Here is a 14,168-nt window from a genome sequence, read left to right on the forward strand (position 1 = left end):
AAGCCAGTAATATAAACACACACACACACACACCCCATCTCCTCTGCGAGGGGAACGGGAAATGCAGCATGCTGAGCTACCTGAGCCTTGCATGAAGAAATGCCTTCACCAGTCAAATCTGAAACTGCCAGATAAATGTTCTCCCAGGCGCGCACTTGCACATCAACATGACATCCCGTGGCAGGCTGGGTTAGCCTCAAGTGCTTGCTCTTACCTGTTTGTGCCACGCCATTCTACATTGTCCTTCCACCCCTTCATCCAGCCCCAGGAGCTAGACGGGTGCTTCATGGCACATGCATGAGGCCTAGAGGAGCGAGAGGCCTTTGCCTGGATAAGCTGCTGGGGTAGCACCTTTCTGCCTGTCCTCGCCTGGTGGTCAGCACTACACCCCTCCTATCACCTCAAGTTTTCCAGTCGTTTTCTCCTGAGTTGCAGCAGGGGTACAGGTTCTGCCCGTGGATGTGGGGCACTGCTACGCTATTCACATTTCCTTTTCATATTGCACACACAGACATAGGAACAGCGGTGCATTTTTCTGTGTCACGATACATATACCACATGGCCAAGCTACCATTAACCCCCCTGGTCTCCAGCAATTCCCTAGGGTGCTGTTATGTTTAAACTTACAATCCAACTCTTCTCCTTAGATATTTCCCATTCATCTAGAGAACCACAAGCAACAGCTTTTCCCTGTCAGAAGAATGTCTTGGCCTGTATTCTCTTTTTACCAATAAATTTCATTGGGGATAAAGCCTTAACATCCTACTGACATTTTGTTTTCTTACGCCCTGCTATTCCATGGTATTATAATTGGAAACACCTCCAGCCATGGCCACTGTCCCACCGAAACTACAGAGCTGCACCTGACACCATGTGGGCTCCTTCTTTAGCACCAGTGGTCGAGGGGAGAGGACACAAAGCTCCTGCTGTGACAGGCACAATATGCCCACTGTGATTTCCTTTCCTGGAGGTGCATATGAACATTTGGCTGCCCTTCATTTTAGGTTTTTGAGATGTTCCTCTCCCCAGAGGAGGTTAAAGACAGCTTGGAGACCTGGCTGGCAGCTTCACTGGCAGACGGCATCTAAGGTAAGTCAAGTTGACTAGGTCTTTCCTAAGGATATCAAAACCTTAAATTGTTTTAGAGTCTGTTGAGCTGCAGCTGGTTAACTAAGTCTGGGGAGCAGGACTGAGTCCCTTTCTTGCTGGGTGGTGGTGATAGGGCTTGTTCACACCTCACGAATGAAAAGTTTTTCCATTAAAAAAAAATAAGTTAAAAAGGCATCTGTATTTATTTGCAATGACAGTTCCATAAGAGCTGCCTAAAGCGATATTAGGAGTATGTCTAATATGGAATTTGCTAATCATACCTAAAATACGTATTTGCTTCTCCTGAGACTCATTAACAGGGCTGGGGACAGATGGGGCTGAGGCTGCACTCCTTTATGGCTAGGTGGGAAAGCGAGCTCTGCCTCCTGGAAAGGCTTGAGAGCCACTGCCATAACGGACTGTGATTTAATGTTAGGAAAAACTGTATCCCCTCAGTAAATGTACTTGGACTAGATTTTATGTAAGTAAACACAGAAAAACCTCACTCATTCTTATGTCACTAATCCACACACCTCATAATTTGCACAGGGTGACGGGAGGAGAGAAAAATCAGCACACCATTGATTTCCAGCCAAAATGTAGCACTGATTTCTCACTGTTAAGATTTCTGCTATTAATTTTCTACACTACAATAGTGTTTACTAATATACACAAGGCCACACACAGACCCTGTAAGTATTTGTTGCCTTTGATCTTCATTATCTACTGTGCGTAACTAGATGCCTCTATACAGGCAGACATAGAGGCACAGCCTTTTTTTGTCAAACTATATTCTAATTGTTGTAATTAAATAAAACATTATGCCTTTTTTCCTGTATTGTTTAAGCTCAAATATTTTTACAAATCGGTGTGTACCGTCTCAGCATATTTTAAGAATAAGGTCTTTCTTTGCATCCTTGTGCATTCACTACTCTTGGAAAGACAGTGCTGTCATAATCTCCTCTGCTTTTCCATCATTCCCTCTATCCACAAACATTTCAGAAGCATCAAGTAATTCAGCCACTGCTTTCTCACAGCTGCCTCCTTACCAACTGTGAGAGCATACTTCTATATAAAAAAGAGGAGTCTTTGAGGAGGTACGGGAGTCTGAATGCACAAAAGTGCAGGGTCCCTTGATCAGCAAGAATACACACACACAGAGCCCCACATAACCCCCCAGACGTCAGATCAACTGAGTCATATGCAGGCACTTGGTAAGCTTCCACTTCATGAAGCAATGGATGTGCTTTAATCATCCATTGGCAGTACCCAAAAGAGTGTCTGCATAAGCAGGAAAAAAAAAATAATAAAAAAAAATTAATTAGTTGCTAAACCTTTCCCAAGAACCACATTACCCGCAGACTTAATGATCTCATCTCCTGGTTGCCGGCTTTTTTGGGTTCTTCTTAGCAACTTCTGATTCTGGGAACATTGCTTTTTTCATACACAGGCACATAATTCTCAAGGCCAAGTGGTAACATCCACTGAGTTCAAAGCTACTGTTCCACGAGTATACCATCATGTTACAAAAAAACTCTCAGCAACCACAAATGTCTTATTCCTCCTGAACTGCGAGACTTCAAGACTTCATTTCTTCCTTGCCATCAGTAGTCCTAAACAAACATACCCACTAAACAAGCCAAAACAGAAATACCTACCACCAGGTTTCCAAATGCCCCTGACCCTGGAAATTTTGCTGCTAGGGTTGTGTTATGGGAAGAAGAGAAATGTTAGGGCAATCCTGACATCACTGCCCCACCACCTGTATGTGTGTGTTTGGTAGGAGAGTCTCTCTGCCTATTCAGCAAAGTCAATCACAGAAATTTTGCTGTGGCAATCTCCTGCACCTGGATATTCCTCCCACCAACACCTGCCTTGCCCTACCCACACTTCTGCTGCAGACCCAACAGGAAATGGCTTGTGCTGTCAGTCCTGATGGGTCCTCATCAGAGCAGCACTTTCGCATGATGCAGACATCGGTGTACTCACACCGTTGGGCCAGAGGCAACCATGGCATTTCATTTGGTGGTAGCACAGTCCCACCCCCTTCATGATTGCCCAGGGACAGATGTGGAGAAAAGACTTGGCTCTGCTTACTATCCAGCAAGCTAGTTTTTAAAAATTTCTTTTAATTCCCTTCAACCCTTTCTCAGCCCAACTTGTATGCCACTCAAAAACTCTACCCAGCCCTGCCTGGAGGCAATTACTATGGTCTGGGTTTGTATCAGGATTTATGAAAAGGCTTCTATATATTCTGGCAGCAGATTTATTTGTTATTTTTGTATAACATTCATAGACTGCAAACGATCACTGAGGGTGAGAGTGCTATTGCCAAAGAATTTCCTCCAGGTTGGCTGCAGCATTGTATTACTTTAAAATAAATAAAAGGAATGGTAGCTCAGCTTCCCTGCCCACAGACACAGGTTATGAACAAAAATGTCTTTAAATGAAAACAATACAGATCGATCCTCCAACTCATTAAATTGCTTACATATTATTATTATTATTTATCTATATATTTACATAACAGAAAACTGCAGGCCCTAGCCTACAACTGGGCTTTGCTGATGCTGAAATTCATTCACAAGTAACTGATGCATTTCACACATGCTACAGGTAACTTTCAGCTTTTGGAAACTACCTGTCTGGATTGGATTTGCGTAAGTGATCTGACAATGCAAACAGGGCTCATCCCATTACCCTTTTGCTGAGCCATTGGATTGCCAGAAGCTACAGAGTTAACACCCAAAGCCAAATTAGTTTCCCAAGTATGAGTTTAAAGAGCATGCTGTTCATTAGGAAGGGAGAAGAACACAGGAATGTGATGCTTCAGGGATTAAATTTTTCAGGTCATAGTAGCTTAGAAGCAAAGAATGATGTTTATTTCTTCGCAACTTAGAAGTTAAGTTATTCATTGAAACTTCAAAACCCAGTGTTGCTATCTGGATTGCAACGTGGTAAGGATATAAAAGGCTCAACACAATTACGGTAAAAATGATGGAAGCTTATTAATAAAATAATTGCATTAAATAATTATATCCTTCTTTGGATTAAAAAAAAAAATCCTTTAAAGTATTACTAAATATGCTTGAAATAAAATTAGTCAATCAGCCACCAAGTTATGCGGTTAGGATGACAGAAAGCAGGCTAGCTAATTGTGGAAGGTTATTGCTGTGAGATTCAACCTCAGGGTTAGCTAAGGAGAAGATGATGAAGGATTAAAGCTGAGCAAGAGCAGAATAAACAGTGTGAACCTACCAGCAGTGGGGAAAATAATGCTGTTGGTGGATCGAGGTGAGTCAGATTGCAAGCATGACCCACTGTCTGCACTACTCATGGAGACATGGGCTAAGTAAGCAAGTGATTAAAAAAAAAAAAAATAAATGGTGCTAAACACAACAAAACTTGAAACCTAGATTTATAAGTAGTTACTTCGAAATAGGTACACAAATTTTGGCTTGGACTGCCAAAATTAGTGAGTAATTTTAAAAGCATGGGTACAGAGAGACAGACTTATTTTGTAATCATTCCAACACTGTCGTTTTGATAACTAGCCTGGAATTTGAACTTCTGCTTATTTATTTTCTGGGTTAGAGTGGGACTGATAAGAAAGAAAGAAAAAAAAAAAGATCATCTTTTCTGAGAAATACTGCCTTCTGTCTGGAACAAAGTAATCAAGTGTGCAGAACTTAATAAGAAGGCAGGAAGTGGAGGGATATCTAGAAAAACAAAGAAAAGAAAAAGGGCATTTTTCTTTACAAATTATCTCCAAGTTTCCTTTTCCAGAACAAAATCAGAACTTGAGAAGAGGGGCAACAGGAACCAGGTGTGTGGACCCCAGTGCCATGAAAGCTTCAGCTTCAGGCATTTGAGAGCTTCAAGGTTTTTGAGAGGAGCAGGTTTAGAGGCTTTTACTTTGTAGGAGCTTAGGAGCTTTGGGCACTTCTGACTCAAGACACTGTTAAAAAAAGAAAGGAAGATAAGATGTTTAAAAGGAAATTCACAAATTCATCAGACACCTGGACTTTGGTAGAGGATGTGGAGCTAAAAATATGAAAGTACCACCCTGTCTCACTAGATGGTCAGTCTTGAAGGGTTGAGGATGCCTGTGTTCCCATTGCTGGCTCACCAGCCTAACAGGTGGGACATCTTGTCCTTCATTTTCCTGGTTTCTGTAATTACATTTGTTCAACTATGCCATGTTAAATATTCAGACAAGCTCTAAGTGGGGTTTTCCAAGCAACTATATGCATCTTTTTCAAAAACATGCAGAAAATTCCATGTCACAAATATATTTTTTTTCTTTCACTTTCTAAAAAATTATTCAAACTGCTAATTGCAAGGACAGGTTTGAGGAAATTAGATTGCTAATACTGTGGTCACAGGTCTGCAAAAGTTGATAGCAACTTTCAAGATCGTGCTATAAACCTCTATATAATAATTCAGAGGAGAAAATTGTAGCTTTATCCATGCAAAACCGTAACTAGGTGAGTATACTTTTAATAAACAAGACATCATATTCTGAAATTTACATTTTAACACAGAAATGTTGCTGAAAAACTATTTTAAATTATGCCTTTTACCTCATCAGTGAAATGAAACAAATTCCTTGGTAACAACGTGCACATGCTCTTTAAAGAAATAAAAGGTAAATTGTCAACTAAAGAATATATATGTCAATTATCAAGATATTAAAGTCCCTTTGCGACATATTTCACTTGCTTCTCCACAGGAGTAGTTTGATCATCATTACTAACAATTTTGTTATTTTCAACACATTTCAGATAATTTTCTTATATTGCATTGCAGGGCTTTGTACCAGCTTTTGCTGCTTGTTCCATTTTATCACAGAAAAAACAGCTTCAACATATTGCTTTCTTCTTTTCATGATTTTCTAAACTATGCTAAACACCAGACAACCTTTAATTTAGCACTAATCATCTTTTGTGAATACCTAAAGCCTTTTGTTACATTTCTGAATGACCCAGGATCATTATGGATGAAGGCATGGGGGTCATATAGCTGAAAGAAAACAGGAACATTTTTCCCAAAGATGGGTTAAATGCTCTAAATTATAAAATATGCATGTTACTCCTTTATCACTAGCCTGATTTCGGCACCCCTTGATTTCCTACTTGCAACAGGAAAAACCAAGCTCAGAAAGAGCATGACAATTTGGACACAGGGTTGTTGGCACAGCCAAGTGCTAGGAAAGCTGAGCTGAACAAGTCAATAACAGCTGATATGAGGCCTTTTCCACACACACAAGTTTTGATATTCCCTACTTCTTGAATTGCTCTTTGGTCCTTCAGAGCACTACATTGATTCAGTAGCATTACATAGTTTCACAAACATATTAATGTTCTTGATCTTGTTAATAAGCATTCCTACCCCGCTACCACATGTAGTGTCAAGTGCTCTTCAAGCACTTTCAGGACAAATCCAGAGATGTGCATCAGCATTTATGCTTTAGGCTCCTTTTTGAGGACCCCAACCTAACTTGTCCCATCTGCACTTTGTACAAGGAGCACTGAGCCCTGAAACATAACCAATCTTTTCCCTTCATTTTATAGGGGAGGATGCTGAAGATGAGAGTTAAGATCACATTTGAGCACATAAATGTCTGCCAGCCCAGAAAAAGAAACAGAAATAAAGAAACTTCCCCTAACATGGGTGTCAACGTGAGATCACAGACCAGGGAGAGCAGTCCCTACTGCAACCTCTGTACTGGCTGGTGGATAGGATGGTCTCCAGGGAAGGAGCTGAAGGAGCTCATGTTCCTCAGATCAGAAACATGGAATTGCTGTAGCCACAACACTGTCCTCGGGAGCATGGCTTGTTTCTTCTTGGTGTTGGCTTGGAGCTGATGGTTTCCAGGGGTCCCAGCTGGGCTGGATCCTCACATGCAGATCCAACACTGAACACCCAGCCCAAAGACATGTCAGGAGTCCATAGCAAACTCAGGAGGAAAGGAGAAGCCACATTTCCCAAGATTCCTTTATGTCCATCTCTTACTACTTTCAGGATATCAATTGAAGGCCTTTGCCAGTATACTTGAATGCTTCTAGCCTGAGTAGTTCAAAGGGGATCAGGCAAACAAACATTTGGAAGGAAAAAAAAACAAAAACAACAACAAAAAAAACAGCATAGAGTTCGTTGTTAGAAATTGTCATTTAGGAGGGCTCTGACTACAATGTCCCCTAATACTAGGAGGCTGAGGAGAGTAGTAGTTTTGGTGAGCCTGAAAATCTAGGAAGCTTATGACTTCAAAATCTGTATAACAAACAAGGCAATTAGGAAAAGCTCCACTCTCCACACACATTTCCAGTTTGCAATAGTTGCTATCTGGGAATGTTATCCATTGGAAAATATTTGCATTCCCTATTGGAAGAAACACCATCATTTCAAAAACTGCCTGCACCAAACCATTTCAAAAATGGTTCACTTACAGAACCAAAATGTTTTCACAAGAGTCAGCAGCAACTTTATTTCATTTTCAATACACATTCAGAACATTAAGTCCTTCTTTGGAATGAAGAATTGAAGGGTTTCATTGCTGAAAAGGTCAAAGTGAAACACCCTGACCTTATCAAAAGGGCTTCTTTCCAGTTATTTTCTAAACAAAACTTTATGCGTTCCATGCAATGCTTTGCTGTATTGAAATGAATCATTTTCCTAATGAAAATGAAATTATTTTCCTTTTTGCTAAAGAAAGAAAAAGTCATTCCAAAATTTTTCATCAGATCAAGTTAAAAGACAATTATCTATGAACACAAGGAAAATAGAGTAGATCAGCCTCAGTTGAGCACAAAGGGGTGTTTAGCCTTGACACCCACCCAGTATGGAAAATTCTAGCCCCAAATAGCTGAAGTTCAGCAAAGTTATAAGGAACTGAAACATGACCCTTCTCTTGGTAAGTGCAAGGAAACCACAACAAGACTGACAGTCAGCAGAACTGTGACAAAGTGCCCATGGCCTCTCCTTGAGGCAACAGAAGTTTAATCTTTGGGACAAAAGGATTGCAGGGAGGCCAAGATGGTTTTCGGGTGGACAAAGCTGCTGCTGGGTTGGAGCTCCAGCCTTGTCTTGCAGTAGTGGGATGTCCACTAGACCCAACTGGCTTCGGTCACCAGGGACACAGCTAATCCTCCTGGCCCTTGCTGGGAGGCTGGAGACTCCAGGAGGATCTCAAATCCTTGGATGGGCACAGTCTCCAGAGCCTTCTGCAGGTATCATATCATCCACAGGACTCAGGAAGACGTCAATATTTTTTCCCCCAGCTCTACTACCAGGATAATGAAAGGCAGCTGTGTCTCAGAGCACTGATTTTGTCTAGATAAACACCAGCACACCACTTTATTGCAGGCCTCTGCATTGATCTTCAGGGTCACACAGCTCTCCCCACTGCAGACAGAGAGGGACTAGGGTGGAATTTTGGCCACGTAAACTCCCTTCCCATCTGGGTCACCTTTTCCATCTGTCTGAAACAGACCAGTGCTATCAAAGAAATGTGTGAAGCAAGATTATTGCTTTGCTGCAGCCCAAGTCTGAGCACCCATTTTTTTCCCCTGGTCAGCAGCTCATCCTGAGAGATACAGCTATCGATTACCAGAGGTGGTGTTCCCAACTCCCCAACATGCAGCAGGGATCCTGGGATGCACCTCAAACCCAGATGAGCTTTTCCTCACTTCTGCATCCAGTTTCCCCTGTATGTACCATCCTCTCATTCTCAGCATCTCCCCCCACACAGTACTTTTCATCAAGATGGTTATGCCTTTTCCACCCTCCAATCATTAAAAGTCTTGAAGTCTTTCACCTTAAAGGTGAAAAGGAAGCAAAGAGGAATAGCACCTTCAGCTGAAATGGAAAGGAGAATTTTAATGAGCAGAACATCGCTATTCTGTGGATGTAGGCTATGTGCCTGCAGTGCTCCTGAAAGCATCTGGCAGCTAGAAATGTAGGCTCAGAGAGGCTAAAGAGGCAAAAATACTATAGGATATCTCCTTGGAATCTGACAATGATCCAGAAATCCTTTTGCCCAATTTCTCCATACATGACCCTTGCTCTGACTGACTGCAGTAAGTCACAGTTCCTCTGCTTCCTCATGCACCATGTGTGGTCATCTTACTGAAAGCAAGGCAAAGGTAGCAGGAGTTTATTTACTTAATATCTCAGTAGTTTATCAAGCCACATCCAACCCAGTCATCCTGGGAATTCACCTGAAAGGGACACAAGAACCAGAGTAGCCTGGATTCTAACTTGCAAGGAGCAGCTCTTCCCACGTTGGTGAGAGGGAAAGGGCCCAGCTCTGCAGAAGACTGCACTGAGCTGGGCTGCTGTGTATCAAGTAGCTGCAGCTGGCTGCGACCATGTAGCTGGCATATTCCCACCAAGTCAGGGTGTGCTATAAGATGCTGCTGTCTAGCCTGAGCATTCAAAGCCAGTAGGCTACGTGCCATTAAAATGAGAAAAATAGACAAGGAAAGCATTCCCAGCCTTCAGCAGGCATGTCCCAGAAACCAGTCTCTTGCCTGAACAATGCTTAGTGATTTGTGTGCCATACGGATGCAGGAGACTAAATAGCCACGTAGCAGCCAAAACATCAGCACCATCACACCTGTATCGGCCTTGTCTCTGTGATCCCTGTCCTTGCACAGCTTCCCTCCACCACATAGGACCCACTGCTTTGACATGGCACAGCCTCCGCTCCAAGCAGGAACTCTTTACCAGATGCAAGGGGGAACAAGACTGCTGAGGATACTGGTCTGGTGGATGAGGGAAAGGCTGTTGATGTAGTAGGGGGATGGTTGGACCAGATGATCTTGGAGGGCTTTTCCAACCTTAATGATTCAGAGACCCCATCTGCCCCACCCTCTGCACTCTCTGCTGGGTAGCACCTTGCTCTGGATTTCTATTGTGAGGATTTCAGGAGGATGGCAACAGTACTGAGTGTTGTTAAAGAGTCAGGTTCCATTTTCAGGAGAAACTCACACTGCCTCCCTCAAAGAAAATTTCTGCAAACGCAGTTTTGACTGGAGTCACCGAGGACAACAAGAAATCAGAATTTGCTCATGAGCAGTTCCAGCTGCAGCCTCCAGAAACACTTTTTGAATTTGCCCAAGAAGAAAGGAAATAAGGAACAGAGAAGAGCATGGCAGCACATGCCCTTCGCACGGCAGCTCTCCCTCAGTTACAACCCTGGCTCTGCAGCCAAGGCCGGAGCAGGTGCAAGGCCCTGCCAGCTGCGGTGCCCCTGACAGGTGCTGGCGCTGTGCAGCTGACAGTGGCTGGCAGCGGCCCGGCCTCCCTCCCAGCAAGGAAAGCTCGCGGCCCCACTGGTCCCAGCAGGACCACCTGTCTCGCCCACGGTGGGACCTGCCAGGCCTGCACCCTTTCACAGCCAGGCACCCCAAACTGAGGGTGCACCACACACACACCCCAATCATCTCCCAAAGCCCTGCAGGTCCCAGGCCGTCGCCGCTGTACAAAGCCACCCTGTCAGGCGAAGTCCCTGACAGGCAGCACTGGAAGTTCATCTTTTCCAAATACGTCGAAAACAGAAGCCCAGGGCTGGATGTAGGTTTGCTGAGATCAGGGTTATTCTGGTGCAGACAAGCTATGTGCTGCTGATAGGGAGGATTAATGAGTCAGGCCGCTCATCCGTTGCAACCAGAAACAACTCTGCAACTATTTTGGTGCCATTTCTCTGCAGAGATCTTGGGTTGCTTATCAGCCCTTTCCCCTTATATATCTCCCTGTAATCGTGGCTACGTTAAATATAGGGTGGCAAACTGACAGCAGCACCATTTGCACACACTGCTGTGTTTAGAGCCAAGGTGCAAAGGGCCATTTGCTAGTGCCCACTCGGTAGTAAAAGGGGTTTGGAGAAAGACACTAATAAGTCCTCAATGTCACTTAATTGAAGCTAAAATTGTTCAGTGCATACGGGAGAGCCAAGCACACTGTGGACCTAGTTTGCCTTGGCTCTAGCGAGAAGGACCTCAGCTTCTGAAACTCCAGCCAACTGCCACATTTTTTGGCAACCTGAGGAAGTTTTAAGAAATGGCTTGTGGCATTAGTACGGCAAAAGGAGTCCTAGCTCCTGGGCTCCATTCCTTACTTTGCACTTGACTAGACACATCTCTCACCTGCAAAACGGGAAGGACAACGCCTCTGTAAAGGATGAGGTCTTGCCTCATGCTTCCACGGTGTTATTTACAAATGTGGGTGACACTTAGGGGCAGAGAATGACCCCTGAAGAAACCTAATGCCATTTATTGCAAACATACTAGGCTTTATACAGAGCTGTAAACATTTTATTTGCCTAGACTGGAAAAGGTTACGTAAATAAAACTGTGCACCAAATCCCCAACATGCCTCAAAAACACAGAGTAGCAACTGGGCTCTCACTGCAAGCTTTCCAAGATTTTTAGTGATGTTACACAGGCAGGTTCAGTGGAGTCAGCTGGCAGCAGGCATCCAGTGCATGAGTTCCCATTCCAGACAGTGTCAGGGAGCCCAGACCAGAAGAGCCCACCCTGGTTTGGTTCCTCCAGCAGGACTAACATGTGAAGCACGGCTGGAGGCCAGACCGTGACCCGGCTGTCACTGCAGCCCTCGCTACTCAGGGAGTGCGGCTGAATACCAAGGAGGGCTCGGAGAACAAGCCCAGGCAGCGTGCTCCTCAGCACCTTTCTACCTCCTGCTGGAAATGAACCACTGCAACCTGCTGTCAGTAACTGCAAAAATCTGTTCTCAGTTGTCAGAGGCAAGGCAAAGCAATCTGAGGCAGATGCACAGTACTGCACCTGAACTGCATATGTTTAATAGAGCTTTCAGATGGACATTACCAGGGACCAAGTTTTGCTCAGGACTGTTGGACAGACCTTTGAAAACAAACAGCTCTAGGCAATTCCTCAGCCCAGCTGCCAGTATCTCACCTTTTTTCATTCTAGTATCCCCTTTGATCACCCCAATGGATTTAACAAGTAACCAGAACATGTTCTCAGTGAAGCCCCTGCCTATGCCTCTAACAGGCATTCTGTACCTGCACGTACCTTGCAAACCCAGTGGCTCTCTATTCAGAGTCCTTGCACCACAGACAAACCTCTGGTCATCCATATGACCCATCCACAGCAATGACCGCGGTGTTCTACAACCTGATCTTCTTTAAATGCTCCACCAGTGCGTGCCAGAAGTGCAACTGGATACGAAAACCTCAAGTGCCAGACAGCTCCTTCACCTCTCCACGACAAATAAATCTTCATGATAAATCCATGCTCTCCTATGTCACATCTTATATATAGACAATCAAAGGAGCTAAGGTGCAGCAAGAAGTGTGAAGTGAAGGCATATGTGTTAAATTACATTTATCCTCTGGTTTAGTGCTTTCATCTGGCCGAAATAGTTTACATTCACAATGTTTCAGCTTTACTCCCTGATACACATGAATTTCTTTAAGTGTTTCCGTACTGTACCAAATTCTCCCCATCACAGATACAGCACCTATTATCCCCAGGAACTAAAATTCTGGTTGTTTTTCCCTGTCACCGAGATGAATCCAGCCCTGAGGTATGAGCTCCCTGCCTCTGTGCTCACAGGGACAAACTGTCAGCACCCAGGTACATAATGAACAGGAGGGCCTGTCATGATGAAGGGTTTAAGCCTGACTAGATCCAAATAATTTAACAAAAGCTCTGAATTTGTGAGGCAGACACCATACCTCTGTGTACTCCAGGCTGTTGACTCCATTAAAATGCAAGGAGAAGATCAGCCACTGAGTCACTGTCAGGTCTCACGCTGGTTAAGTACTGTTACAGCCCGTTTCACACCTGCCAGGCCTCCCCATCCTAGACAGCACAGACTGGAGAGACCAGCATGCTACTCAGCTGGTTATCGTAAGGTGTAATTACAACACCCACACAGCACCCCTTGCTTCTAGTAACAAAGTGGCTCCAAGCAGGAGGTCTTAGTCTCTGGCCTCTCTGGGAGAAATGCTTTCTGGACAATGCTCAAATCAAACCAGGAGCCCAACAGGGTACCTGAAAACATTTATGGATTGTTAAGAATGCCTCATACCTTTAAAATGACTGGTTTTAAATCTCTTTTCTCTGGTCTGAGGAGCAACAGGGTTGGAAAAGATGCAGAAAACAAACAAATCAAGACAAGAAAGGAGCCTGCTGCTCCACCTTACGCTCCACTGGAACAGGAGACGAACAGAGGGAGAGGAGGAAGAAAGCAACCACTCACCAGAAGCAGCGTCCAGCTGAGCAGACTGATTAAAATTGCACCCATCAGTAGGACAAACAGAGGCTGGCAGCACCAGGGACCACTCCTTGGACCACAGCACAGCTTGAACCATCTCCCTCCACTGCTGGCAGAACACTAAGTTGTGCTTGGGGGAAACCAAGGGCTCCAATTATCAGCTACCAATTTCAGGCTGTGCTGAAACCATTTGAAACCTGCTCATCCATCACCACCTCTGTGGTACCTACAGGAACAGCAGGCAAGCATGCCACAGGAAAGCAGACACCTGCTAATGAGCCAGCCATCAGCCACTCGTTATCTTTGATTACCTCCTTAACTCAGTCAGGAGATAGCGTGCTTTATTTTTGTCCTCCCTCCTGAATCAGCATCTTCATTTCCTGGGAGACTTTGCTGCTGGTGGTGCCCATGCCGAGAGCCAGCTCGACAGTGGCCAGTCAGGACTTGAGGCTGAGACACTCCCAGCCTCTTGGGCACGTTCCCACAGCCCTCGTGGCTCCTATCTCTGTCCCATCAGCTCCTGGGAGTGCTTTTGGACACACCTGCCTACAACCAGTGGTTGGCAGACCTTGCGACCATACAGTAACAACGCGCTCCCTCTGTAATTGCTTCACCATGAAGCCTTCATAGCCCACACCTGCCAAGTGAACAGGTGAGGGACCTCTGATTTGTTTTTCCCCAAAGGAAATTGAGTACAGCAACACAGATCTTGAACTTAGTCTCCCCTTTCTCTAACTCAGACCAGCAAAGAGCATTCCTAACCTCTCTGTCAGCTACTGATGCGACTCAGGTGTACCCACACATGGAGAACAGCT

The sequence above is a fragment of the Aythya marila genome (genome assembly GCF_965140915.1).
Source record: "Aythya marila genome assembly, chromosome: 3".
Lineage (NCBI taxonomy): Eukaryota > Metazoa > Chordata > Aves > Anseriformes > Anatidae > Aythya > Aythya marila.